Below are 26,504 nucleotides of genomic sequence, written 5' to 3'. Positions count from 1 at the left end.
ATGTGGTAGTAACTCTACACTTTTCCCTGAGACTATGTGGTAGTAACTCTACACCTTTCCCTGAGACTATGTGGTAGTAACTCTACACCTTTCCCTGAGACTGTGTGGTAGTAACTCTACACCTTTTACTGAGACTATGTGGTAGTAACTCTACACCTTTTACTGAGACTATGTGGTAGTAACTCTACACCTTTCCCTGAGACTATGTGGTAGTAACTCTACACCTTTCCCTGAGACTATGTGGTAGTATCTCTACACCTTTCCCTGAGACTATGTGGTAGTAACTCTACACCTTTCCCTGAGACTATGTGGTAGTAACTCTACACCTTTCCCTGAGACTATGTGGTAGTAACTCTACACCTTTCCCTGAGACTATGTGGTAGTAACTCTACACCTTTCCCTGAGTCTATGTGGTTGTGCCTGGACACCTTTCCCTGAGACTATGTAGGGGTGCCTGGACACCTTTCCCTGAGACTATGTGGTAGTAACTCTACACCTTTCCCTGAGACTATGTGGTAGTAACTCTACACCTTTCCCTGAGTCTATGTGGTAGTAACTCTACACCTTTCCCTGAGACTATGTGGTAGTAACTCTATACCTTTCCCTGAGACTATGTGGTAGTAACTCTACACCTTTCCCTGAGACTATGTGGTAGTAACTCTACACCTTTCCCTGAGACTATGTGGTAGTAACTCTATACCTTTCCCTGAGACAATGTGGTAGTAACTCTACACCTTTCCCTGAGTCTATGTGGTAGTAACTCTACACCTTTCCCTGAGACTATGTGGTAGTAACTCTACACCTTTCCTTGAGACTATGTGGTAGTGTCTGGACACCTTTCCCTGAGACTATGTGGTAGTAACTCTACACCTTTCCCTGAGACTATGTGGTAGTAACTCTAAACCTTTCCCTGAGACTATGTGGTAGTAACTCTACACCTTTCCCTGAGACTATGTGGTAGTAACTCTACACCTTTCCCTGAGTCTATGTGGTAGTGCCTGGACACCTTTCCCTGAGACTATGTGGTAGTAACTCTACACCTTTCCCTGAGACTATGTGGTAGTAACTCTACACCTTTCCCTGAGTCTATGTGGTAGTAACTCTACACCTTTCCCTGAGTCTATGTGGTAGTAACTCTACACCTTTCCCTGAGTCTATGTGGTAGTAACTCTACACCTTTCCCTGAGTCTATGTGGTTGTGCCTGGACACCTTTCCCTGAGACTATGTGGTAGTAACTCTACACCTTTCCCTGAGACTATGTGGTAGTAACTCTACACCTTTCCCTGAGTCTATGTGGTAGTCACTCTACACCTTTCCCTGAGACTGTGTGGTAGTAACTCTACACCTTTTACTGAGACTATGTGGTAGTAACTCTACACCTTTTACTGAGACTATGTGGTAGTAACTCTACACCTTTTACTGAGACTATGTGGTAGTATCTCTACACCTTTCCCTGAGACTATGTGGTAGTAACTCTACACCTTTCCCTGAGACTATGTGGTAGTATCTCTACACCTTTCCCTGAGACTATGTGGTAGTGCCTGGACACCATTCCCTGAGACTATGTGGTAGTAACTCTATACCTTTCCCTGAGACTATGTGGTAGTAACTCTACACCTTTCCCTGAGACTATGTGGTAGTAACTCTACACCTTTCCCTGAGACTATGTGGTAGTAACTCTACACCTTTCCCTGAGACTATGTGGTAGTAACTCTACACCTTTCCCTGAGTCTATGTGGTAGTAACTCTACACCTTTCCCTGAGTCTATGTGGTAGTAACTCTACACCTTTCCCTGAGTCTATGTGGTTGTGCCTGGACACCTTTCCCTGAGACTATGTGGTAGTAACTCTACACCTTTCCCTGAGACTATGTGGTAGTAACTCTACACCTTTCCCTGAGTCTATGTGGTAGTAACTCTACACCTTTCCCTGAGTCTATGTGGTAGTAACTCTACACCTTTCCCTGAGTCTATGTGGTAGTAACTCTACACCTTTCCCTGTGACTATGTGGTAGTAACTCTACACCTTTCCCTGAGACTATGTGGTAGTAACTCTACACCTTTCCCTGAGACTGTTAGGTAGTAACTCTACACCTTTCCCTGAGACTATGTGGTAGTAACTCTACACCTTTCCCTGAGACTATGTGGTAGTAACTCTACACCTTTCCCTGAGACTGTGTGGTAGTAACTCTACACCTTTCCCTGAGTCTATGTGGTAGTAACTCTACACCTTTCCCTGAGACTATGTGGTAGTAACTCTACACCTTTCCCTGAGACTGTTAGGTAGTAACTCTACACCTTTCCCTGAGTCTATGTGGTAGTAACTCTACACCTTTCCCTGAGACTGTGTGGTAGTAACTCTACACCTTTCCCTGAGTCTATGTGGTAGTATCTCTACACCTTTTACTGAGACTATGTGGTAGTAACTCTACACCTTTTACTGAGACTATGTGGTAGTATCTCTACACCTTTTACTGAGACTATGTGGTAGTATCTCTACACCTTTCACTGAGACTATGTGGTAGTATCTCTACACCTTTTACTGAGACTATGTGGTAGTAACTCTACACCTTTTACTGAGACTATGTGGTAGTATCTCTACACCTTTCCCTGAGACTATGTGGTAGTAACTCTACACCTTTCACTGAGACTATGTGGTAGTATCTCTACACCTTTCCCTGAGACTATGTGGTAGTAACTCTACACCTTTCCCTGAGACTATGTAGTAGTATCTCTACACCTTTCCCTGAGACTATGTGGTAGTGCCTGGACACCATTCCCTGAGACTATGTGGTAGTAACTCTATACCTTTCCCTGAGACTATGTGGTAGTAACTCTACACCTTTCCCTGAGACTATGTGGTAGTAACTCTACACCTTTCCCTGAGACTATGTGGTAGTAACTCTACACCATTCCCTGAGACTATGTTGTAGTAACTCTACACCTTTCCCTGAGACTATGTGGTAGTAACTCTACACCTTTCCCTGAGTCTATGTGGTAGTAACTCTAGAACTTTCCCTGAGTTTATGTGGTAGTGCCTGGACACCTTTCCTGAGACTATGTGGTAGTGCCTGGACACATTTCCCTGAGTCTATGTGGTAGTATCTCTACACCTTTCCCTGAGTCTATGTGGTAGTAACTCTACACCTTTCCCTGAGACTGTGTGGTAGTAACTCTACACCTTTCCCTGAGACTATGTGGTAGTAACTCTACACCTTTCCCTGAGACTATGTGGTAGTAACTCTACACCTTTCCCTGAGACTATGTGGTAGTAACTCTACACCTTTCCCTGAGACTATGTGGTAGTAACTCTACACCTTTCCCTGAGACTATGTGGTAGTAACTCTACACCTTTCCCTGAGACTATGTGGTAGTAACTCTACACCTTTCCCTGAGTCTATGTGGTAGTAACTCTACACCTTTCCCTGAGTCTATGTGGTAGTAACTCTACACCTTTCCCTGAGTCTATGTGGTTGTGCCTGGACACCTTTCCCTGAGACTATGTGGTAGTAACTCTACACCTTTCCCTGAGACTATGTGGTAGTAACTCTACACCTTTCCCTGAGTCTATGTGGTAGTAACTCTACACCTTTCCCTGAGTCTATGTGGTAATAACTCTACACCTTTCCCTGAGTCTATGTGGTAGTAACTCTACACCTTTCCCTGTGACTATGTGGTAGTAACTCTACACCTTTCCCTGAGACTGTGTGGTAGTAACTCTACACCTTTCCCTGAGTCTATGTGGTAGTAACTCTACACCTTTCCCTGAGACTATGTGGTAGTAACTCTACACCTTTCCCTGAGACTGTTAGGTAGTAACTCTACACCTTTCCCTGAGACTATGTGGTAGTAACTCTACACCTTTCCCTGAGACTATGTGGTAGTAACTCTACACCTTTCCCTGAGACTGTGTGGTAGTAACTCTACACCTTTCCCTGAGTCTATGTGGTAGTAACTCTACACCTTTCCCTGAGACTATGTGGTAGTAACTCTACACCTTTCCCTGAGACTGTTAGGTAGTAACTCTACACCTTTCCCTGAGTCTATGTGGTAGTAACTCTACACCTTTCCCTGAGACTGTGTGGTAGTAACTCTACACCTTTCCCTGAGTCTATGTGGTAGTATCTCTACACCTTTTACTGAGACTATGTGGTAGTAACTCTACACCTTTTACTGAGACTATGTGGTAGTATCTCTACACCTTTTACTGAGACTATGTGGTAGTATCTCTACACCTTTCACTGAGACTATGTGGTAGTATCTCTACACCTTTTACTGAGACTATGTGGTAGTAACTCTACACCTTTTACTGAGACTATGTGGTAGTATCTCTACACCTTTCCCTGAGACTATGTGGTAGTAACTCTACACCTTTCACTGAGACTATGTGGTAGTATCTCTACACCTTTCCCTGAGGCTATGTGGTAGTAACTCTACACCTTTCCCTGAGACTATGTAGTAGTATCTCTACACCTTTCCCTGAGACTATGTGGTAGTGCCTGGACACCATTCCCTGAGACTATGTGGTAGTAACTCTATACCTTTCCCTGAGACTATGTGGTAGTAACTCTACACCTTTCCCTGAGACTATGTGGTAGTAACTCTACACCTTTCCCTGAGACTATGTGGTAGTAACTCTACACCATTCCCTGAGACTATGTTGTAGTAACTCTACACCTTTCCCTGAGACTATGTGGTAGTAACTCTACACCTTTCCCTGAGTCTATGTGGTAGTAACTCTAGACCTTTCCCTGAGTTTATGTGGTAGTGCCTGGACACCTTTCCTGAGACTATGTGGTAGTGCCTGGACACATTTCCCTGAGTCTATGTGGTAGTATCTCTACACCTTTCCCTGAGTCTATGTGGTAGTAACTCTACACCTTTCCCTGAGACTATGTAGTAGTAACTCTACACCTTTCCCTGAGACTGTGTGGTAGTAACTCTACACCTTTCCCTGAGACTGTGTGGTAGTAACTCTACACCTTTCCCTGAGACTATGTGGTAGTAACTCTACACCTGTCCCTGAGAATATGTGGTAGTAACTCTACACCTTTCCCTGAGACTGTGTGGTAGTAACTCTACACCTTTCCCTGAGTCTATGTGGTAGTATCTCTACACCTTTCCCTGATTCTATGTGGTAGTAACTCTACACCTTTCCCTGAGACTATGTGGTAGTGTCTGGACACCTTTCCCTGTGACTATGTAGGGGTGCCTGGACACCATTCCCTGAGACTATGTGGTAGTAACTCTATACCTTTCCCTGAGACTATGTGGTAGTAACTCTACACTTTTCCCTGAGACTATGTGGTAGTAACTCTACACCTTTCCCTGAGACTATGTGGTAGTAAATCTACACCTTTCCCTGAGACTGTGTGGTAGTAACTCTACACCTTTTACTGAGACTATGTGGTAGTAACTCTACACCTTTTACTGAGACTATGTGGTAGTATCTCTACACCTTTCCCTGAGACTATGTGGTAGTAACTCTACACCTTTCCCTGAGACTATGTAGTAGTATCTCTACACCTTTCCCTGAGACTCTGTGGTAGTGCCTGGACACCATTCCCTGAGACTATGTGGTAGTAACTCTACACCTTTCCCTGAGACTATGTGGTAGTAACTCTACACTTTTCCCTGAGACTATGTGGTAGTAACTCTACACCTTTCCCTGAGACTATGTGGTAGTAACTCTACACCTTTCCCTGAGACTGTGTGGTAGTAACTCTACACCTTTTACTGAGACTATGTGGTAGTAACTCTACACCTTTTACTGAGATTATGTGGTAGTATCTCTACACCTTTCCCTGAGACTATGTGGTAGTAACTCTACACCTTTCCCTGAGACTATGTAGTAGTATCTCTACACCTTTCCCTGAGACTATGTGGTAGTGCCTGGACACCATTCCCTGAGACTATGTGGTAGTAACTCTATACCTTTCCCTGAGACTATGTGGTAGTAACTCTACACCTTTCCCTGAGACTATGTGGTAGTAACTCTACACCTTTCCCTGAGACTATGTGGTAGTAACTCTACACCTTTCCCTGAGACTATGTGGTAGTATCTCTACACCTTTCCCTGAGACTATGTTGTAGTAACTCTACACCTTTCCCTGAGACTATGTGGTAGTAACTCTACACCTTTCCCTGAGTCTATGTGGTAGTAACTCTACACCTTTCCCTGAGTCTATGTGGTAGTAACTCTAGAACTTTCCCTGAGTCTATGTGGTAGTGCCTGGACACCTTTCCCTGAGACTATGTGGTAGTGCCTGGACACATTTCCCTGAGTCTATGTGGTAGTATCTCTACACCTTTCCCTGAGTCTATGTGGTAGTAACTCTACACCTTTCCCTGAGACTATGTGGTAGTAACTCTACACCTTTCCCTGAGACTGTGTGGTAGTAACTCTACACCTTTCCCTGAGACTATGTGGTAGGAACTCTACACCTGTCCCTGAGTCTATGTGGTAGTAACTCTACACCTTTCCCTGAGACTGTGTGGTAGTAACTCTACACCTTTCCCTGAGTCTATGTGGTAGTAACTCTACACCTTTCCCTGAGACTATGTGGTAGTATCTCTACACCTTTCCCTGAGACTATGTGGTAGTGCCTGGACACCATTCCCTGAGACTATGTGGTAGTAACTCTATACCTTTCCCTGAGACTATGTGGTAGTAACTCTACACCTTTCCCTGAGACTATGTGGTAGTAACTCTACACCTTTCCCTGAGACTATGTGGTAGTAACTCTACACCTTTCCCTGAGACTATGTGGTAGTAACTCTACACCTTTCCCTGAGTCTATGTGGTAGTAACTCTACACCTTTCCCTGAGTCTATGTGGTAGTAACTCTACACCTTTCCCTGAGTCTATGTGGTTGTGCCTGGACACCTTTCCCTGAGACTATGTGGTAGTAACTCTACACCTTTCCCTGAGACTATGTGGTAGTAACTCTACACCTTTCCCTGAGTCTATGTGGTAGTAACTCTACACCTTTCCCTGAGTCTATGTGGTAGTAACTCTACACCTTTCCCTGAGTCTATGTGGTAGTAACTCTACACCTTTCCCTGTGACTATGTGGTAGTAACTCTACACCTTTCCCTGAGACTATGTGGTAGTAACTCTACACCTTTCCCTGAGACTGTTAGGTAGTAACTCTACACCTTTCCCTGAGACTATGTGGTAGTAACTCTACACCTTTCCCTGAGACTATGTGGTAGTAACTCTACACCTTTCCCTGAGACTGTGTGGTAGTAACTCTACACCTTTCCCTGAGTCTATGTGGTAGTAACTCTACACCTTTCCCTGAGACTATGTGGTAGTAACTCTACACCTTTCCCTGAGACTGTTAGGTAGTAACTCTACACCTTTCCCTGAGTCTATGTGGTAGTAACTCTACACCTTTCCCTGAGACTGTGTGGTAGTAACTCTACACCTTTCCCTGAGTCTATGTGGTAGTATCTCTACACCTTTTACTGAGACTATGTGGTAGTAACTCTACACCTTTTACTGAGACTATGTGGTAGTATCTCTACACCTTTTACTGAGACTATGTGGTAGTATCTCTACACCTTTCACTGAGACTATGTGGTAGTATCTCTACACCTTTTACTGAGACTATGTGGTAGTAACTCTACACCTTTTACTGAGACTATGTGGTAGTATCTCTACACCTTTCCCTGAGACTATGTGGTAGTAACTCTACACCTTTCACTGAGACTATGTGGTAGTATCTCTACACCTTTCCCTGAGACTATGTGGTAGTAACTCTACACCTTTCCCTGAGACTATGTAGTAGTATCTCTACACCTTTCCCTGAGACTATGTGGTAGTGCCTGGACACCATTCCCTGAGACTATGTGGTAGTAACTCTATACCTTTCCCTGAGACTATGTGGTAGTAACTCTACACCTTTCCCTGAGACTATGTGGTAGTAACTCTACACCTTTCCCTGAGACTATGTGGTAGTAACTCTACACCATTCCCTGAGACTATGTGGTAGTAACTCTACACCTTTCCCTGAGTCTATGTGGTAGTAACTCTACACCTTTCCCTGAGTCTATGTGGTAGTGCCTGGACACCTTTCCCTGAGACTATGTGGTAGTGCCTGGACACATTTCCCTGAGTCTATGTGGTAGTATCTCTACACCTTTCCCTGAGTCTATGTGGTAGTAACTCTACACCTTTCCCTGAGACTATGTGGTAGTAACTCTACACCTTTCCCTGAGACTGTGTGGTAGTAACTCTACACCTTTCCCTGAGACTATGTGGTAGGAACTCTACACCTGTCCCTGAGTCTATGTGGTAGTAACTCTACACCTTTCCCTGAGACTGTGTGGTAGTAACTCTACACCTTTCCCTGAGTCTATGTGGTAGTAACTCTACACCTTTCCCTGAGACTATGTGGTAGTATCTCTACACCTTTCCCTGAGACTATGTGGTAGTGCCTGGACACCATTCCCTGAGACTATGTGGTAGTAACTCTATACCTTTCCCTGAGACTATGTGGTAGTAACTCTACACCTTTCCCTGAGACTATGTGGTAGTAACTCTACACCTTTCCCTGAGACTATGTGGTAGTAACTCTACACCTTTCCCTGAGACTATGTGGTAGTAACTCTACACCTTTCCCTGAGTCTATGTGGTAGTAACTCTACACCTTTCCCTGAGTCTATGTGGTAGTAACTCTACACCTTTCCCTGAGTCTATGTGGTTGTGCCTGGACACCTTTCCCTGAGACTATGTGGTAGTAACTCTACACCTTTCCCTGAGACTATGTGGTAGTAACTCTACACCTTTCCCTGAGTCTATGTGGTAGTAACTCTACACCTTTCCCTGAGTCTATGTGGTAGTAACTCTACACCTTTCCCTGAGTCTATGTGGTAGTAACTCTACACCTTTCCCTGTGACTATGTGGTAGTAACTCTACACCTTTCCCTGAGACTATGTGGTAGTAACTCTACACCTTTCCCTGAGACTGTTAGGTAGTAACTCTACACCTTTCCCTGAGACTATGTGGTAGTAACTCTACACCTTTCCCTGAGACTATGTGGTAGTAACTCTACACCTTTCCCTGAGACTGTGTGGTAGTAACTCTACACCTTTCCCTGAGTCTATGTGGTAGTAACTCTACACCTTTCCCTGAGACTATGTGGTAGTAACTCTACACCTTTCCCTGAGACTGTTAGGTAGTAACTCTACACCTTTCCCTGAGTCTATGTGGTAGTAACTCTACACCTTTCCCTGAGACTGTGTGGTAGTAACTCTACACCTTTCCCTGAGTCTATGTGGTAGTATCTCTACACCTTTTACTGAGACTATGTGGTAGTAACTCTACACCTTTTACTGAGACTATGTGGTAGTATCTCTACACCTTTTACTGAGACTATGTGGTAGTATCTCTACACCTTTCACTGAGACTATGTGGTAGTATCTCTACACCTTTTACTGAGACTATGTGGTAGTAACTCTACACCTTTTACTGAGACTATGTGGTAGTATCTCTACACCTTTCCCTGAGACTATGTGGTAGTAACTCTACACCTTTCACTGAGACTATGTGGTAGTATCTCTACACCTTTCCCTGAGACTATGTGGTAGTAACTCTACACCTTTCCCTGAGACTATGTAGTAGTATCTCTACACCTTTCCCTGAGACTATGTGGTAGTGCCTGGACACCATTCCCTGAGACTATGTGGTAGTAACTCTATACCTTTCCCTGAGACTATGTGGTAGTAACTCTACACCTTTCCCTGAGACTATGTGGTAGTAACTCTACACCTTTCCCTGAGACTATGTGGTAGTAACTCTACACCATTCCCTGAGACTATGTTGTAGTAACTCTACACCTTTCCCTGAGACTATGTGGTAGTAACTCTACACCTTTCCCTGAGTCTATGTGGTAGTAACTCTACACCTTTCCCTGAGACTGTGTGGTAGTAACTCTACACCTTTTACTGAGACTATGTGGTAGTAACTCTACACCTTTTACTGAGATTATGTGGTAGTATCTCTACACCTTTCCCTGAGACTATGTGGTAGTAACTCTACACCTTTCCCTGAGACTATGTAGTAGTATCTCTACACCTTTCCCTGAGACTATGTGGTAGTGCCTGGACACCATTCCCTGAGACTATGTGGTAGTAACTCTATACCTTTCCCTGAGACTATGTGGTAGTAACTCTACACCTTTCCCTGAGACTATGTGGTAGTAACTCTACACCTTTCCCTGAGACTATGTGGTAGTAACTCTACACCTTTCCCTGAGACTATGTGGTAGTATCTCTACACCTTTCCCTGAGACTATGTTGTAGTAACTCTACACCTTTCCCTGAGACTATGTGGTAGTAACTCTACACCTTTCCCTGAGTCTATGTGGTAGTAACTCTACACCTTTCCCTGAGTCTATGTGGTAGTAACTCTAGAACTTTCCCTGAGTCTATGTGGTAGTGCCTGGACACCTTTCCCTGAGACTATGTGGTAGTGCCTGGACACATTTCCCTGAGTCTATGTGGTAGTATCTCTACACCTTTCCCTGAGTCTATGTGGTAGTAACTCTACACCTTTCCCTGAGACTATGTGGTAGTAACTCTACACCTTTCCCTGAGACTGTGTGGTAGTAACTCTACACCTTTCCCTGAGACTATGTGGTAGGAACTCTACACCTGTCCCTGAGTCTATGTGGTAGTAACTCTACACCTTTCCCTGAGACTGTGTGGTAGTAACTCTACACCTTTCCCTGAGTCTATGTGGTAGTAACTCTACACCTTTCCCTGAGACTATGTGGTAGTATCTCTACACCTTTCCCTGAGACTATGTGGTAGTGCCTGGACACCATTCCCTGAGACTATGTGGTAGTAACTCTATACCTTTCCCTGAGACTATGTGGTAGTAACTCTACACCTTTCCCTGAGACTATGTGGTAGTAACTCTACACCTTTCCCTGAGACTATGTGGTAGTAACTCTACACCTTTCCCTGAGACTATGTGGTAGTAACTCTACACCTTTCCCTGAGTCTATGTGGTAGTAACTCTACACCTTTCCCTGAGTCTATGTGGTAGTAACTCTACACCTTTCCCTGAGTCTATGTGGTTGTGCCTGGACACCTTTCCCTGAGACTATGTGGTAGTAACTCTACACCTTTCCCTGAGACTATGTGGTAGTAACTCTACACCTTTCCCTGAGTCTATGTGGTAGTAACTCTACACCTTTCCCTGAGTCTATGTGGTAGTAACTCTACACCTTTCCCTGAGTCTATGTGGTAGTAACTCTACACCTTTCCCTGTGACTATGTGGTAGTAACTCTACACCTTTCCCTGAGACTATGTGGTAGTAACTCTACACCTTTCCCTGAGACTGTTAGGTAGTAACTCTACACCTTTCCCTGAGACTATGTGGTAGTAACTCTACACCTTTCCCTGAGACTATGTGGTAGTAACTCTACACCTTTCCCTGAGACTGTGTGGTAGTAACTCTACACCTTTCCCTGAGTCTATGTGGTAGTAACTCTACACCTTTCCCTGAGACTATGTGGTAGTAACTCTACACCTTTCCCTGAGACTGTTAGGTAGTAACTCTACACCTTTCCCTGAGTCTATGTGGTAGTAACTCTACACCTTTCCCTGAGACTGTGTGGTAGTAACTCTACACCTTTCCCTGAGTCTATGTGGTAGTATCTCTACACCTTTTACTGAGACTATGTGGTAGTAACTCTACACCTTTTACTGAGACTATGTGGTAGTATCTCTACACCTTTTACTGAGACTATGTGGTAGTATCTCTACACCTTTCACTGAGACTATGTGGTAGTATCTCTACACCTTTTACTGAGACTATGTGGTAGTAACTCTACACCTTTTACTGAGACTATGTGGTAGTATCTCTACACCTTTCCCTGAGACTATGTGGTAGTAACTCTACACCTTTCACTGAGACTATGTGGTAGTATCTCTACACCTTTCCCTGAGACTATGTGGTAGTAACTCTACACCTTTCCCTGAGACTATGTAGTAGTATCTCTACACCTTTCCCTGAGACTATGTGGTAGTGCCTGGACACCATTCCCTGAGACTATGTGGTAGTAACTCTATACCTTTCCCTGAGACTATGTGGTAGTAACTCTACACCTTTCCCTGAGACTATGTGGTAGTAACTCTACACCTTTCCCTGAGACTATGTGGTAGTAACTCTACACCATTCCCTGAGACTATGTTGTAGTAACTCTACACCTTTCCCTGAGACTATGTGGTAGTAACTCTACACCTTTCCCTGAGTCTATGTGGTAGTAACTCTAGAACTTTCCCTGAGTTTATGTGGTAGTGCCTGGACACCTTTCCTGAGACTATGTGGTAGTGCCTGGACACATTTCCCTGAGTCTATGTGGTAGTATCTCTACACCTTTCCCTGAGTCTATGTGGTAGTAACTCTACACCTTTCCCTGAGACTGTGTGGTAGTAACTCTACACCTTTCCCTGAGACTATGTGGTAGTAACTCTACACCTTTCCCTGAGACTATGTGGTAGTAACTCTACACCTTTCCCTGAGACTATGTGGTAGTAACTCTACACCTTTCCCTGAGACTATGTGGTAGTAACTCTACACCTTTCCCTGAGACTATGTGGTAGTAACTCTACACCTTTCCCTGAGACTATGTGGTAGTAACTCTACACCTTTCCCTGAGTCTATGTGGTAGTAACTCTACACCTTTCCCTGAGTCTATGTGGTAGTAACTCTACACCTTTCCCTGAGTCTATGTGGTTGTGCCTGGACACCTTTCCCTGAGACTATGTGGTAGTAACTCTACACCTTTCCCTGAGACTATGTGGTAGTAACTCTACACCTTTCCCTGAGTCTATGTGGTAGTAACTCTACACCTTTCCCTGAGTCTATGTGGTAATAACTCTACACCTTTCCCTGAGTCTATGTGGTAGTAACTCTACACCTTTCCCTGTGACTATGTGGTAGTAACTCTACACCTTTCCCTGAGACTGTGTGGTAGTAACTCTACACCTTTCCCTGAGTCTATGTGGTAGTAACTCTACACCTTTCCCTGAGACTATGTGGTAGTAACTCTACACCTTTCCCTGAGACTGTTAGGTAGTAACTCTACACCTTTCCCTGAGACTATGTGGTAGTAACTCTACACCTTTCCCTGAGACTATGTGGTAGTAACTCTACACCTTTCCCTGAGACTGTGTGGTAGTAACTCTACACCTTTCCCTGAGTCTATGTGGTAGTAACTCTACACCTTTCCCTGAGACTATGTGGTAGTAACTCTACACCTTTCCCTGAGACTGTTAGGTAGTAACTCTACACCTTTCCCTGAGTCTATGTGGTAGTAACTCTACACCTTTCCCTGAGACTGTGTGGTAGTAACTCTACACCTTTCCCTGAGTCTATGTGGTAGTATCTCTACACCTTTTACTGAGACTATGTGGTAGTAACTCTACACCTTTTACTGAGACTATGTGGTAGTATCTCTACACCTTTTACTGAGACTATGTGGTAGTATCTCTACACCTTTCACTGAGACTATGTGGTAGTATCTCTACACCTTTTACTGAGACTATGTGGTAGTAACTCTACACCTTTTACTGAGACTATGTGGTAGTATCTCTACACCTTTCCCTGAGACTATGTGGTAGTAACTCTACACCTTTCACTGAGACTATGTGGTAGTATCTCTACACCTTTCCCTGAGGCTATGTGGTAGTAACTCTACACCTTTCCCTGAGACTATGTAGTAGTATCTCTACACCTTTCCCTGAGACTATGTGGTAGTGCCTGGACACCATTCCCTGAGACTATGTGGTAGTAACTCTATACCTTTCCCTGAGACTATGTGGTAGTAACTCTACACCTTTCCCTGAGACTATGTGGTAGTAACTCTACACCTTTCCCTGAGACTATGTGGTAGTAACTCTACACCATTCCCTGAGACTATGTTGTAGTAACTCTACACCTTTCCCTGAGACTATGTGGTAGTAACTCTACACCTTTCCCTGAGTCTATGTGGTAGTAACTCTAGACCTTTCCCTGAGTTTATGTGGTAGTGCCTGGACACCTTTCCTGAGACTATGTGGTAGTGCCTGGACACATTTCCCTGAGTCTATGTGGTAGTATCTCTACACCTTTCCCTGAGTCTATGTGGTAGTAACTCTACACCTTTCCCTGAGACTATGTAGTAGTAACTCTACACCTTTCCCTGAGACTGTGTGGTAGTAACTCTACACCTTTCCCTGAGACTGTGTGGTAGTAACTCTACACCTTTCCCTGAGACTATGTGGTAGTAACTCTACACCTGTCCCTGAGAATATGTGGTAGTAACTCTACACCTTTCCCTGAGACTGTGTGGTAGTAACTCTACACCTTTCCCTGAGTCTATGTGGTAGTATCTCTACACCTTTCCCTGATTCTATGTGGTAGTAACTCTACACCTTTCCCTGAGACTATGTGGTAGTGTCTGGACACCTTTCCCTGTGACTATGTAGGGGTGCCTGGACACCATTCCCTGAGACTATGTGGTAGTAACTCTATACCTTTCCCTGAGACTATGTGGTAGTAACTCTACACTTTTCCCTGAGACTATGTGGTAGTAACTCTACACCTTTCCCTGAGACTATGTGGTAGTAAATCTACACCTTTCCCTGAGACTGTGTGGTAGTAACTCTACACCTTTTACTGAGACTATGTGGTAGTAACTCTACACCTTTTACTGAGACTATGTGGTAGTATCTCTACACCTTTCCCTGAGACTATGTGGTAGTAACTCTACACCTTTCCCTGAGACTATGTAGTAGTATCTCTACACCTTTCCCTGAGACTCTGTGGTAGTGCCTGGACACCATTCCCTGAGACTATGTGGTAGTAACTCTACACCTTTCCCTGAGACTATGTGGTAGTAACTCTACACTTTTCCCTGAGACTATGTGGTAGTAACTCTACACCTTTCCCTGAGACTATGTGGTAGTAACTCTACACCTTTCCCTGAGACTGTGTGGTAGTAACTCTACACCTTTTACTGAGACTATGTGGTAGTAACTCTACACCTTTTACTGAGATTATGTGGTAGTATCTCTACACCTTTCCCTGAGACTATGTGGTAGTAACTCTACACCTTTCCCTGAGACTATGTAGTAGTATCTCTACACCTTTCCCTGAGACTATGTGGTAGTGCCTGGACACCATTCCCTGAGACTATGTGGTAGTAACTCTATACCTTTCCCTGAGACTATGTGGTAGTAACTCTACACCTTTCCCTGAGACTATGTGGTAGTAACTCTACACCTTTCCCTGAGACTATGTGGTAGTAACTCTACACCTTTCCCTGAGACTATGTGGTAGTATCTCTACACCTTTCCCTGAGACTATGTTGTAGTAACTCTACACCTTTCCCTGAGACTATGTGGTAGTAACTCTACACCTTTCCCTGAGTCTATGTGGTAGTAACTCTACACCTTTCCCTGAGTCTATGTGGTAGTAACTCTACACCTTTCCCTGAGTCTATGTGGTTGTGCCTGGACACCTTTCCCTGAGACTATGTGGTAGTAACTCTACACCTTTCCCTGAGACTATGTGGTAGTAACTCTACACCTTTCCCTGAGTCTATGTGGTAGTAACTCTACACCTTTCCCTGAGTCTATGTGGTAATAACTCTACACCTTTCCCTGAGTCTATGTGGTAGTAACTCTACACCTTTCCCTGTGACTATGTGGTAGTAACTCTACACCTTTCCCTGAGACTGTGTGGTAGTAACTCTACACCTTTCCCTGAGTCTATGTGGTAGTAACTCTACACCTTTCCCTGAGACTATGTGGTAGTAACTCTACACCTTTCCCTGAGACTGTTAGGTAGTAACTCTACACCTTTCCCTGAGACTATGTGGTAGTAACTCTACACCTTTCCCTGAGACTATGTGGTAGTAACTCTACACCTTTCCCTGAGACTGTGTGGTAGTAACTCTACACCTTTCCCTGAGTCTATGTGGTAGTAACTCTACACCTTTCCCTGAGACTATGTGGTAGTAACTCTACACCTTTCCCTGAGACTGTTAGGTAGTAACTCTACACCTTTCCCTGAGTCTATGTGGTAGTAACTCTACACCTTTCCCTGAGACTGTGTGGTAGTAACTCTACACCTTTCCCTGAGTCTATGTGGTAGTATCTCTACACCTTTTACTGAGACTATGTGGTAGTAACTCTACACCTTTTACTGAGACTATGTGGTAGTATCTCTACACCTTTTACTGAGACTATGTGGTAGTATCTCTACACCTTTCACTGAGACTATGTGGTAGTATCTCTACACCTTTTACTGAGACTATGTGGTAGTAACTCTACACCTTTTACTGAGACTATGTGGTAGTATCTCTACACCTTTCCCTGAGACTATGTGGTAGTAACTCTACACCTTTCACTGAGACTATGTGGTAGTATCTCTACACCTTTCCCTGAGGCTATGTGGTAGTAACTCTACACCTTTCCCTGAGACTATGTAGTAGTATCTCTACACCTTTCCCTGAGACTATGTGGTAGTGCCTGGACACCATTCCCTGAGACTATGTGGTAGTAACTCTATACCTTTCCCTGAGACTATGTGGTAGTAACTCTACACCTTTCCCTGAGACTATGTGGTAGTAACTCTACACCTTTCCCTGAGACTATGTGGTAGTAACTCTACACCATTCCCTGAGACTATGTTGTAGTAACTCTACACCTTTCCCTGAGACTATGTGGTAGTAACTCTACACCTTTCCCTGAGTCTATGTGGTAGTAACTCTAGACCTTTCCCTGAGTTTATGTGGTAGTGCCTGGACACCTTTCCTGAGACTATGTGGTAGTGCCTGGACACATTTCCCTGAGTCTATGTGGTAGTATCTCTACACCTTTCCCTGAGTCTATGTGGTAGTAACTCTACACCTTTCCCTGAGACTATGTAGTAGTAACTCTACACCTTTCCCTGAGACTGTGTGGTAGTAACTCTACACCTTTCCCTGAGACTGTGTGGTAGTAACTCTACACCTTTCCCTGAGACTATGTGGTAGTAACTCTACACCTGTCCCTGAGAATATGTGGTAGTAACTCTACACCTTTCCCTGAGACTGTGTGGTAGTAACTCTACACCTTTCCCTGAGTCTATGTGGTAGTATCTCTACACCTTTCCCTGATTCTATGTGGTAGTAACTCTACACCTTTCCCTGAGACTATGTGGTAGTGTCTGGACACCTTTCCCTGTGACTATGTAGGGGTGCCTGGACACCATTCCCTGAGACTATGTGGTAGTAACTCTATACCTTTCCCTGAGACTATGTGGTAGTAACTCTACACTTTTCCCTGAGACTATGTGGTAGTAACTCTACACCTTTCCCTGAGACTATGTGGTAGTAAATCTACACCTTTCCCTGAGACTGTGTGGTAGTAACTCTACACCTTTTACTGAGACTATGTGGTAGTAACTCTACACCTTTTACTGAGACTATGTGGTAGTATCTCTACACCTTTCCCTGAGACTATGTGGTAGTAACTCTACACCTTTCCCTGAGACTATGTAGTAGTATCTCTACACCTTTCCCTGAGACTCTGTGGTAGTGCCTGGACACCATTCCCTGAGACTATGTGGTAGTAACTCTACACCTTTCCCTGAGACTATGTGGTAGTAACTCTACACTTTTCCCTGAGACTATGTGGTAGTAACTCTACACTTTTCCCTGAGACTATGTGGTAGTAACTCTACACCTTTCCCTGAGACTATGTGGTAGTAACTTTACACCTTTCCCTGAGTCTATGTGGTAGTAACTCTCCACCTTTCCCTGAGTCTATGTGGTAGTAACTCTACACCTTTCCCTGAGACTATGTAGTAGTAACTCTACACCTTTCCCTGAGACTGTGTGGTAGTAACTCTACACCTTTCCCTGAGACTGTGTGGTAGTAACTCTACACCTTTCCCTGAGACTATGTGGTAGTAACTCTACACCTGTCCCTGAGAATATGTGGTAGTAACTCTACACCTTTCCCTGAGACTGTGTGGTAGTAACTCTACACCTTTCCCTGAGTCTATGTGGTAGTATCTCTACACCTTTCCCTGATTCTATGTGGTAGTAACTCTACACCTTTCCCTGAGACTATGTGGTAGTGTCTGGACACCTTTCCCTGTGACTATGTAGGGGTGCCTGGACACCATTCCCTGAGACTATGTGGTAGTAACTCTATACCTTTCCCTGAGACTATGTGGTAGTAACTCTACACTTTTCCCTGAGACTATGTGGTAGTAACTCTACACCTTTCCCTGAGACTATGTGGTAGTAAATCTACACCTTTCCCTGAGACTGTGTGGTAGTAACTCTACACCTTTTACTGAGACTATGTGGTAGTAACTCTACACCTTTTACTGAGACTATGTGGTAGTATCTCTACACCTTTCCCTGAGACTATGTGGTAGTAACTCTACACCTTTCCCTGAGACTATGTAGTAGTATCTCTACACCTTTCCCTGAGACTCTGTGGTAGTGCCTGGACACCATTCCCTGAGACTATGTGGTAGTAACTCTACACCTTTCCCTGAGACTATGTGGTAGTAACTCTACACTTTTCCCTGAGACTATGTGGTAGTAACTCTACACCTTTCCCTGAGACTATGTGGTAGTAACTCTACACCTTTCCCTGAGACTGTGTGGTAGTAACTCTACACCTTTTACTGAGACTATGTGGTAGTAACTCTACACCTTTTACTGAGATTATGTGGTAGTATCTCTACACCTTTCCCTGAGACTATGTGGTAGTAACTCTACACCTTTCCCTGAGACTATGTAGTAGTATCTCTACACCTTTCCCTGAGACTATGTGGTAGTGCCTGGACACCATTCCCTGAGACTATGTGGTAGTAACTCTATACCTTTCCCTGAGACTATGTGGTAGTAACTCTACACCTTTCCCTGAGACTATGTGGTAGTAACTCTACACCTTTCCCTGAGACTATGTGGTAGTAACTCTACACCTTTCCCTGAGACTATGTGGTAGTATCTCTACACCTTTCCCTGAGACTATGTTGTAGTAACTCTACACCTTTCCCTGAGACTATGTGGTAGTAACTCTACACCTTTCCCTGAGTCTATGTGGTAGTAACTCTACACCTTTCCCTGAGTCTATGTGGTAGTAACTCTAGAACTTTCCCTGAGTCTATGTGGTAGTGCCTGGACACCTTTCCCTGAGACTATGTGGTAGTGCCTGGACACATTTCCCTGAGTCTATGTGGTAGTATCTCTACACCTTTCCCTGAGTCTATGTGGTAGTAACTCTACACCTTTCCCTGAGACTATGTGGTAGTAACTCTACACCTTTCCCTGAGACTGTGTGGTAGTAACTCTACACCTTTCCCTGAGACTATGTGGTAGGAACTCTACACCTGTCCCTGAGTCTATGTGGTAGTAACTCTACACCTTTCCCTGAGACTGTGTGGTAGTAACTCTACACCTTTCCCTGAGTCTATGTGGTAGTAACTCTACACCTTTCCCTGAGACTATGTGGTAGTGTCTGGACACCTTTCCCTGAGACTATGTGGTAGTAACTCTACACTTTTCCCTGAGACTATGTGGTAGTAACTCTACACCTTTCCCTGAGACTATGTGGTAGTAACTCTACACCTTTCCCTGAGACTGTGTGGTAGTAACTCTACACCTTTTACTGAGACTATGTGGTAGTAACTCTACACCTTTCCCTGAGTCTATGTGGTAGTAACTCTACACCTTTCCCTGAGACTGTGTAGTAGTATCTCTACACCTTTCCCTGAGACTCTGTGGTAGTGCCTGGACACCATTCCCTGAGACTATGTGGTAGTAACTCTATACCTTTCCCTGAGACTATGTGGTAGTAACTCTACACCTTTCCCTGAGACTATGTGGTAGTAACTCTACACCTTTCCCTGAGACTATGTGGTAGTAACTCTACACCTTTCCCTGAGTCTATGTGGTAGTGCCTGGACACCTTTCCCTGAGACTATGTGGTAGTGCCTGGACACATTTCCCTGAGTCTATGTGGTAGTATCTCTACACCTTTCCCTGAGTCTATGTGGTAGTAACTCTACACCTTTTACTGAGACAATGTGGTAGTAACTCTGCACCTTTTACTGAGACTATGTGGTAGTAACTCTACACCTTTTACTGAGACTATGTGGTAGTAACTCTATACCTTTCCCTAGACTATGTGGTAGTATCTCTACACCTTTCCCTGAGACTATGTGGTAGTAACTCTACACCTTTCCCTGAGACTATGTGGTAGTATCTCTACACCTTTCCCTGAGACTACGTGGTAGTGCCTGGACACCATTCCCTGAGACTATGTGGTAGTAACTCTATACCTTTCCCTGAGACTATGTGGTAGTAACTCTACACCTTTACCTGAGACTATGTGGTAGTAACTCTACACCTTTCCCTGAGTCTATGTGGTTGTGCCTGGACACCTTTCCCTGAGACTATGTGGTAGTAACTCTACACCTTTCCCTGAGACTATGTGGTAGTAACTCTACACCTTTCCCTGAGACTATGTGGTAGTAACTCTACACCTTTCCCTGAGACTATGTGGTAGTAACTCTACACCTTTCCCTGAGACTATGTGGTAGTAACTCTACACCTTTCCCTGAGACTATGTGGTAGTAACTCTACACCTTTCCCTGAGTCTATGTGGTAGTAACTCTACACCTTTCCCTGAGACTATGTGGTAGTAACTCTACACCTGTCCCTGAGTCTATGTGGTAGTAACTCTACACCTTTCCCTGAGACTATGTGGTAGTGTCTGGACACCTTTCCCTGAGTCTATGTGGTAGTAACTCTACACCTTTCCCTGAGTCTATGTGGTAGTAACTCTACACCTTTCCCTGAGACTATGTGGTAGTAACTCTACACCTTTCCCTGAGACTATGTGGTAGTAACTCTACACCTTTCCCTGAGTCTATGTGGTAGTAACTCTACACCTTTCCCTGAGACTATGTGGTAGTGTCTGGACACCTTTCCCTGAGTCTATGTGGTAGTAACTCTACACTTTTCCCTGAGACTATGTGGTAGTAACTCTACACCTTTCCCTGAGACTATGTGGTAGTAACTCTACACCTTTCCCTGAGACTGTGTGGTAGTAACTCTACACCTTTTACTGAGACTATGTGGTAGTAACTCTACACCTTTTACTGAGACTATGTGGTAGTATCTCTACACCTTTCCCTGAGACTGTGTGGTAGTAACTCTACACCTTTCCCTGAGTCTATGTGGTAGTAACTCTACACCTTTCCCTGAGACTATGTGGTAGTAACTCTACACCTTTCCCTGAGACTATGTGGTAGTAACTCTACACCTTTCCCTGAGTCTATGTGGTTGTGCCTGGACACCTTTCCCTGAGACTATGTAGGGGTGCCTGGACACCTTTCCCTGAGACTATGTGGTAGTAACTCTACACCTTTCCCTGAGACTATGTGGTAGTAACTCTACACCTTTCCCTGAGTCTATGTGGTAGTAACTCTACACCTTTCCCTGAGACTATGTGGTAGTAACTCTACACCTTTCCCTGAGACTATGTGGTAGTAACTCTATACCTTTCCCTGAGACAATGTGGTAGTAACTCTACACCTTTCCCTGAGTCTATGTGGTAGTAACTCTACACCTTTCCCTGAGACTATGTGGTAGTAACTCTACACCTTTCCTTGAGACTATGTGGTAGTGTCTGGACACCTTTCCCTGAGACTATGTGGTAGTAACTCTACACCTTTCCCTGAGACTATGTGGTAGTAACTCTACACCTTTCCCTGAGTCTATGTGGTAGTGCCTGGACACCTTTCCCTGAGACTATGTGGTAGTAACTCTACACCTTTCCCTGAGTCTATGTGGTAGTAACTCTACACCTTTCCCTGAGTCTATGTGGTAGTAACTCTACACATTTCCCTGAGTCTATGTGGTAGTAACTCTACACCTTTCCCTGAGTCTATGTGGTTGTGCCTGGACACCTTTCCCTGAGACTATGTGGTAGTAACTCTACACCTTTCCCTGAGACTATGTGGTAGTAACTTTACACCTTTCCCTGAGTCTATGTGGTAGTAACTCTCCACCTTTCCCTGAGACTGTGTGGTAGTAACTCTACACCTTTTACTGAGACTATGTGGTAGTAACTCTACACCTTTTACTGAGACTATGTGGTAGTATCTCTACACCTTTCCCTGAGACTGTGTGGTAGTAACTCTACACCTTTCCCTGAGACTATGTGGTAGTATCTCTACACCTTTCCCTGAGACTATGTGGTAGTGCCTGGACACCATTCCCTGAGACTATGTGGTAGTAACTCTACACCTTTCCCTGAGACAATGTGGTAGTAACTCTACACCTTTCCCTGAGACAATGTGGTAGTAACTCTACACCTTTTACTGAGACTATGTGGTAGTAACTCTACACCTTTTACTGAGACTATGTGGTAGTATCTCTACACCTTTCCCTGAGACTATGTGGTAGTAACTCTACACCTTTCCCTGAGACTATGTGGTAGTATCTCTACACCTTTCCCTGAGACTATGTGGTAGTGCCTGGACACCATTCCCTGAGACTATGTGGTAGTAACTCTTCACCTTTCCCTGAGTCTATGTGGTAGTATCTCTATACCTTTCCCTGAGTCTATGTGGTAGTAACTCTACACCTTTCCCTGAGTCTATGTGGTAGTAACTCTACACCTTTCCCTGAGACTATGTGGTAGTAACTCTACACCTTTCCCTGAGACTATGTGGTAGTAACTCTACACCTTTCCCTGAGACTATGTGGTAGTAACTCTACACCTTTCCCTGAGACTATGTGGTAGTAACTCTACACCTTTCCCTGAGACTATGTGGTAGTAACTCTACACCTTTCCCTGAGTCTATGTGGTAGTAACTCTACACCTTTCCCTGAGTCTATGTGGTAGTAACTCTACACCTTTCCCTGAGTCTATGTGGTTGTGCCTGGACACCTTTCCCTGAGACTATGTGGTAGTAACTCTACACCTTTCCCTGAGACTATGTGGTAGTAACTCTACACCTTTCCCTGAGACTATGTGGTAGTAACTCTACACCTTTCCCTGAGACTATGTGGTAGTATCTCTACACCTTTCCCTGAGACTACGTGGTAGTGCCTGGACACCATTCCCTGAGACTATGTGGTAGTAACTCTATACCTTTCCCTGAGACTATGTGGTAGTAACTCTACACCTTTACCTGAGACTATGTGGTAGTAACTCTACACCTTTCCCTGAGTCTATGTGGTTGTGCCTGGACACCTTTCCCTGAGACTATGTGGTAGTAACTCTACACCTTTCCCTGAGACTATGTGGTAGTAACTCTACACCTTTCCCTGAGACTATGTGGTAGTAACTCTACACCTTTCCCTGAGACTATGTGGTAGTAACTCTACACCTTTCCCTGAGACTATGTGGTAGTAACTCTACACCTTTCCCTGAGACTATGTGGTAGTAACTCTACACCTTTCCCTGAGACTATGTGGTAGTAACTCTACACCTTTCCCTGAGACTATGTGGTAGTAACTCTACACCTGTCCCTGAGTCTATGTGGTAGTAACTCTACACCTTTCCCTGAGACTATGTGGTAGTGTCTGGACACCTTTCCCTGAGTCTATGTGGTAGTAACTCTACACCTTTCCCTGAGTCTATGTGGTAGTAACTCTACACCTTTCCCTGAGACTATGTGGTAGTAACTCTACACCTTTCCCTGAGACTATGTGGTAGTAACTCTACACCTTTCCCTGAGTCTATGTGGTAGTAACTCTACACCTTTCCCTGAGACTATGTGGTAGTGTCTGGACACCTTTCCCTGAGTCTATGTGGTAGTAACTCTACACTTTTCCCTGAGACTATGTGGTAGTAACTCTACACCTTTCCCTGAGACTATGTGGTAGTAACTCTACACCTTTCCCTGAGACTGTGTGGTAGTAACTCTACACCTTTTACTGAGACTATGTGGTAGTAACTCTACACCTTTTACTGAGACTATGTGGTAGTATCTCTACACCTTTCCCTGAGACTGTGTGGTAGTAACTCTACACCTTTCCCTGAGTCTATGTGGTAGTAACTCTACACCTTTCCCTGAGACTATGTGGTAGTAACTCTACACCTTTCCCTGAGACTATGTGGTAGTAACTCTACACCTTTCCCTGAGTCTATGTGGTTGTGCCTGGACACCTTTCCCTGAGACTATGTAGGGGTGCCTGGACACCTTTCCCTGAGACTATGTGGTAGTAACTCTACACCTTTCCCTGAGACTATGTGGTAGTAACTCTACACCTTTCCCTGAGTCTATGTGGTAGTAACTCTACACCTTTCCCTGAGACTATGTGGTAGTAACTCTACACCTTTCCCTGAGACTATGTGGTAGTAACTCTATACCTTTCCCTGAGACAATGTGGTAGTAACTCTACACCTTTCCCTGAGTCTATGTGGTAGTAACTCTACACCTTTCCCTGAGACTATGTGGTAGTAACTCTACACCTTTCCTTGAGACTATGTGGTAGTGTCTGGACACCTTTCCCTGAGACTATGTGGTAGTAACTCTACACCTTTCCCTGAGACTATGTGGTAGTAACTCTACACCTTTCCCTGAGTCTATGTGGTAGTGCCTGGACACCTTTCCCTGAGACTATGTGGTAGTAACTCTACACCTTTCCCTGAGTCTATGTGGTAGTAACTCTACACCTTTCCCTGAGTCTATGTGGTAGTAACTCTACACATTTCCCTGAGTCTATGTGGTAGTAACTCTACACCTTTCCCTGAGTCTATGTGGTTGTGCCTGGACACCTTTCCCTGAGACTATGTGGTAGTAACTCTACACCTTTCCCTGAGACTATGTGGTAGTAACTTTACACCTTTCCCTGAGTCTATGTGGTAGTAACTCTCCACCTTTCCCTGAGACTGTGTGGTAGTAACTCTACACCTTTTACTGAGACTATGTGGTAGTAACTCTACACCTTTTACTGAGACTATGTGGTAGTATCTCTACACCTTTCCCTGAGACTGTGTGGTAGTAACTCTACACCTTTCCCTGAGACTATGTGGTAGTATCTCTACACCTTTCCCTGAGACTATGTGGTAGTAACTCTACACATTTCCCTGAGTCTATGTGGTAGTAACTCTACACCTTTCCCTGAGTCTATGTGGTTGTGCCTGGACACCTTTCCCTGAGACTATGTGGTAGTAACTCTACACCTTTCCCTGAGACTATGTGGTAGTAACTTTACACCTTTCCCTGAGTCTATGTGGTAGTAACTCTCCACCTTTCCCTGAGACTGTGTGGTAGTAACTCTACACCTTTTACTGAGACTATGTGGTAGTAACTCTACACCTTTTACTGAGACTATGTGGTAGTATCTCTACACCTTTCCCTGAGACTGTGTGGTAGTAACTCTACACCTTTCCCTGAGACTATGTGGTAGTATCTCTACACCTTTCCCTGAGACTATGTGGTAGTGCCTGGACACCATTCCCTGAGACTATGTGGTAGTAACTCTACACCTTTCCCTGAGACAATGTGGTAGTAACTCTACACCTTTCCCTGAGACAATGTGGTAGTAACTCTGCACCTTTTACTGAGACTATGTGGTAGTAACTCTACACCTTTTACTGAGACTATGTGGTAGTATCTCTACACCTTTCCCTGAGACTATGTGGTAGTAACTCTACACCTTTCCCTGAGACTATGTGGTAGTATCTCTACACCTTTCCCTGAGACTATGTGGTAGTGCCTGGACACCATTCCCTGAGACTATGTGGTAGTAACTCTTCACCTTTCCCTGAGTCTATGTGGTAGTATCTCTATACCTTTCCCTGAGTCTATGTGGTAGTAACTCTACACCTTTCCCTGAGTCTATGTGGTAGTAACTCTACACCTTTCCCTGAGACTATGTGGTAGTAACTCTACACCTTTCCCTGAGACTATGTGGTAGTAACTCTACACCTTTCCCTGAGACTATGTGGTAGTAACTCTACACCTTTCCCTGAGACTATGTGGTAGTAACTCTACACCTTTCCCTGAGACTATGTGGTAGTAACTCTACACCTTTCCCTGAGTCTATGTGGTAGTAACTCTACACCTTTCCCTGAGTCTATGTGGTAGTAACTCTACACCTTTCCCTGAGTCTATGTGGTTGTGCCTGGACACCTTTCCCTGAGACTATGTGGTAGTAACTCTACACCTTTCCCTGAGACTATGTGGTAGTAACTCTACACCTTTCCCTGAGACTATGTGGTAGTAACTCTACACCTTTCCCTGAGACTATGTGGTAGTATCTCTACACCTTTCCCTGAGACTACGTGGTAGTGCCTGGACACCATTCCCTGAGACTATGTGGTAGTAACTCTATACCTTTCCCTGAGACTATGTGGTAGTAACTCTACACCTTTACCTGAGACTATGTGGTAGTAACTCTACACCTTTCCCTGAGTCTATGTGGTTGTGCCTGGACACCTTTCCCTGAGACTATGTGGTAGTAACTCTACACCTTT

This window comes from Salvelinus fontinalis, chromosome 1 (assembly GCF_029448725.1).
Source record: "Salvelinus fontinalis isolate EN_2023a chromosome 1, ASM2944872v1, whole genome shotgun sequence".
NCBI lineage: Eukaryota > Metazoa > Chordata > Actinopteri > Salmoniformes > Salmonidae > Salvelinus > Salvelinus fontinalis.
The sequence above is the reverse complement of the archived record's forward strand: the minus strand, read 5'-3'. Positions refer to the sequence as shown.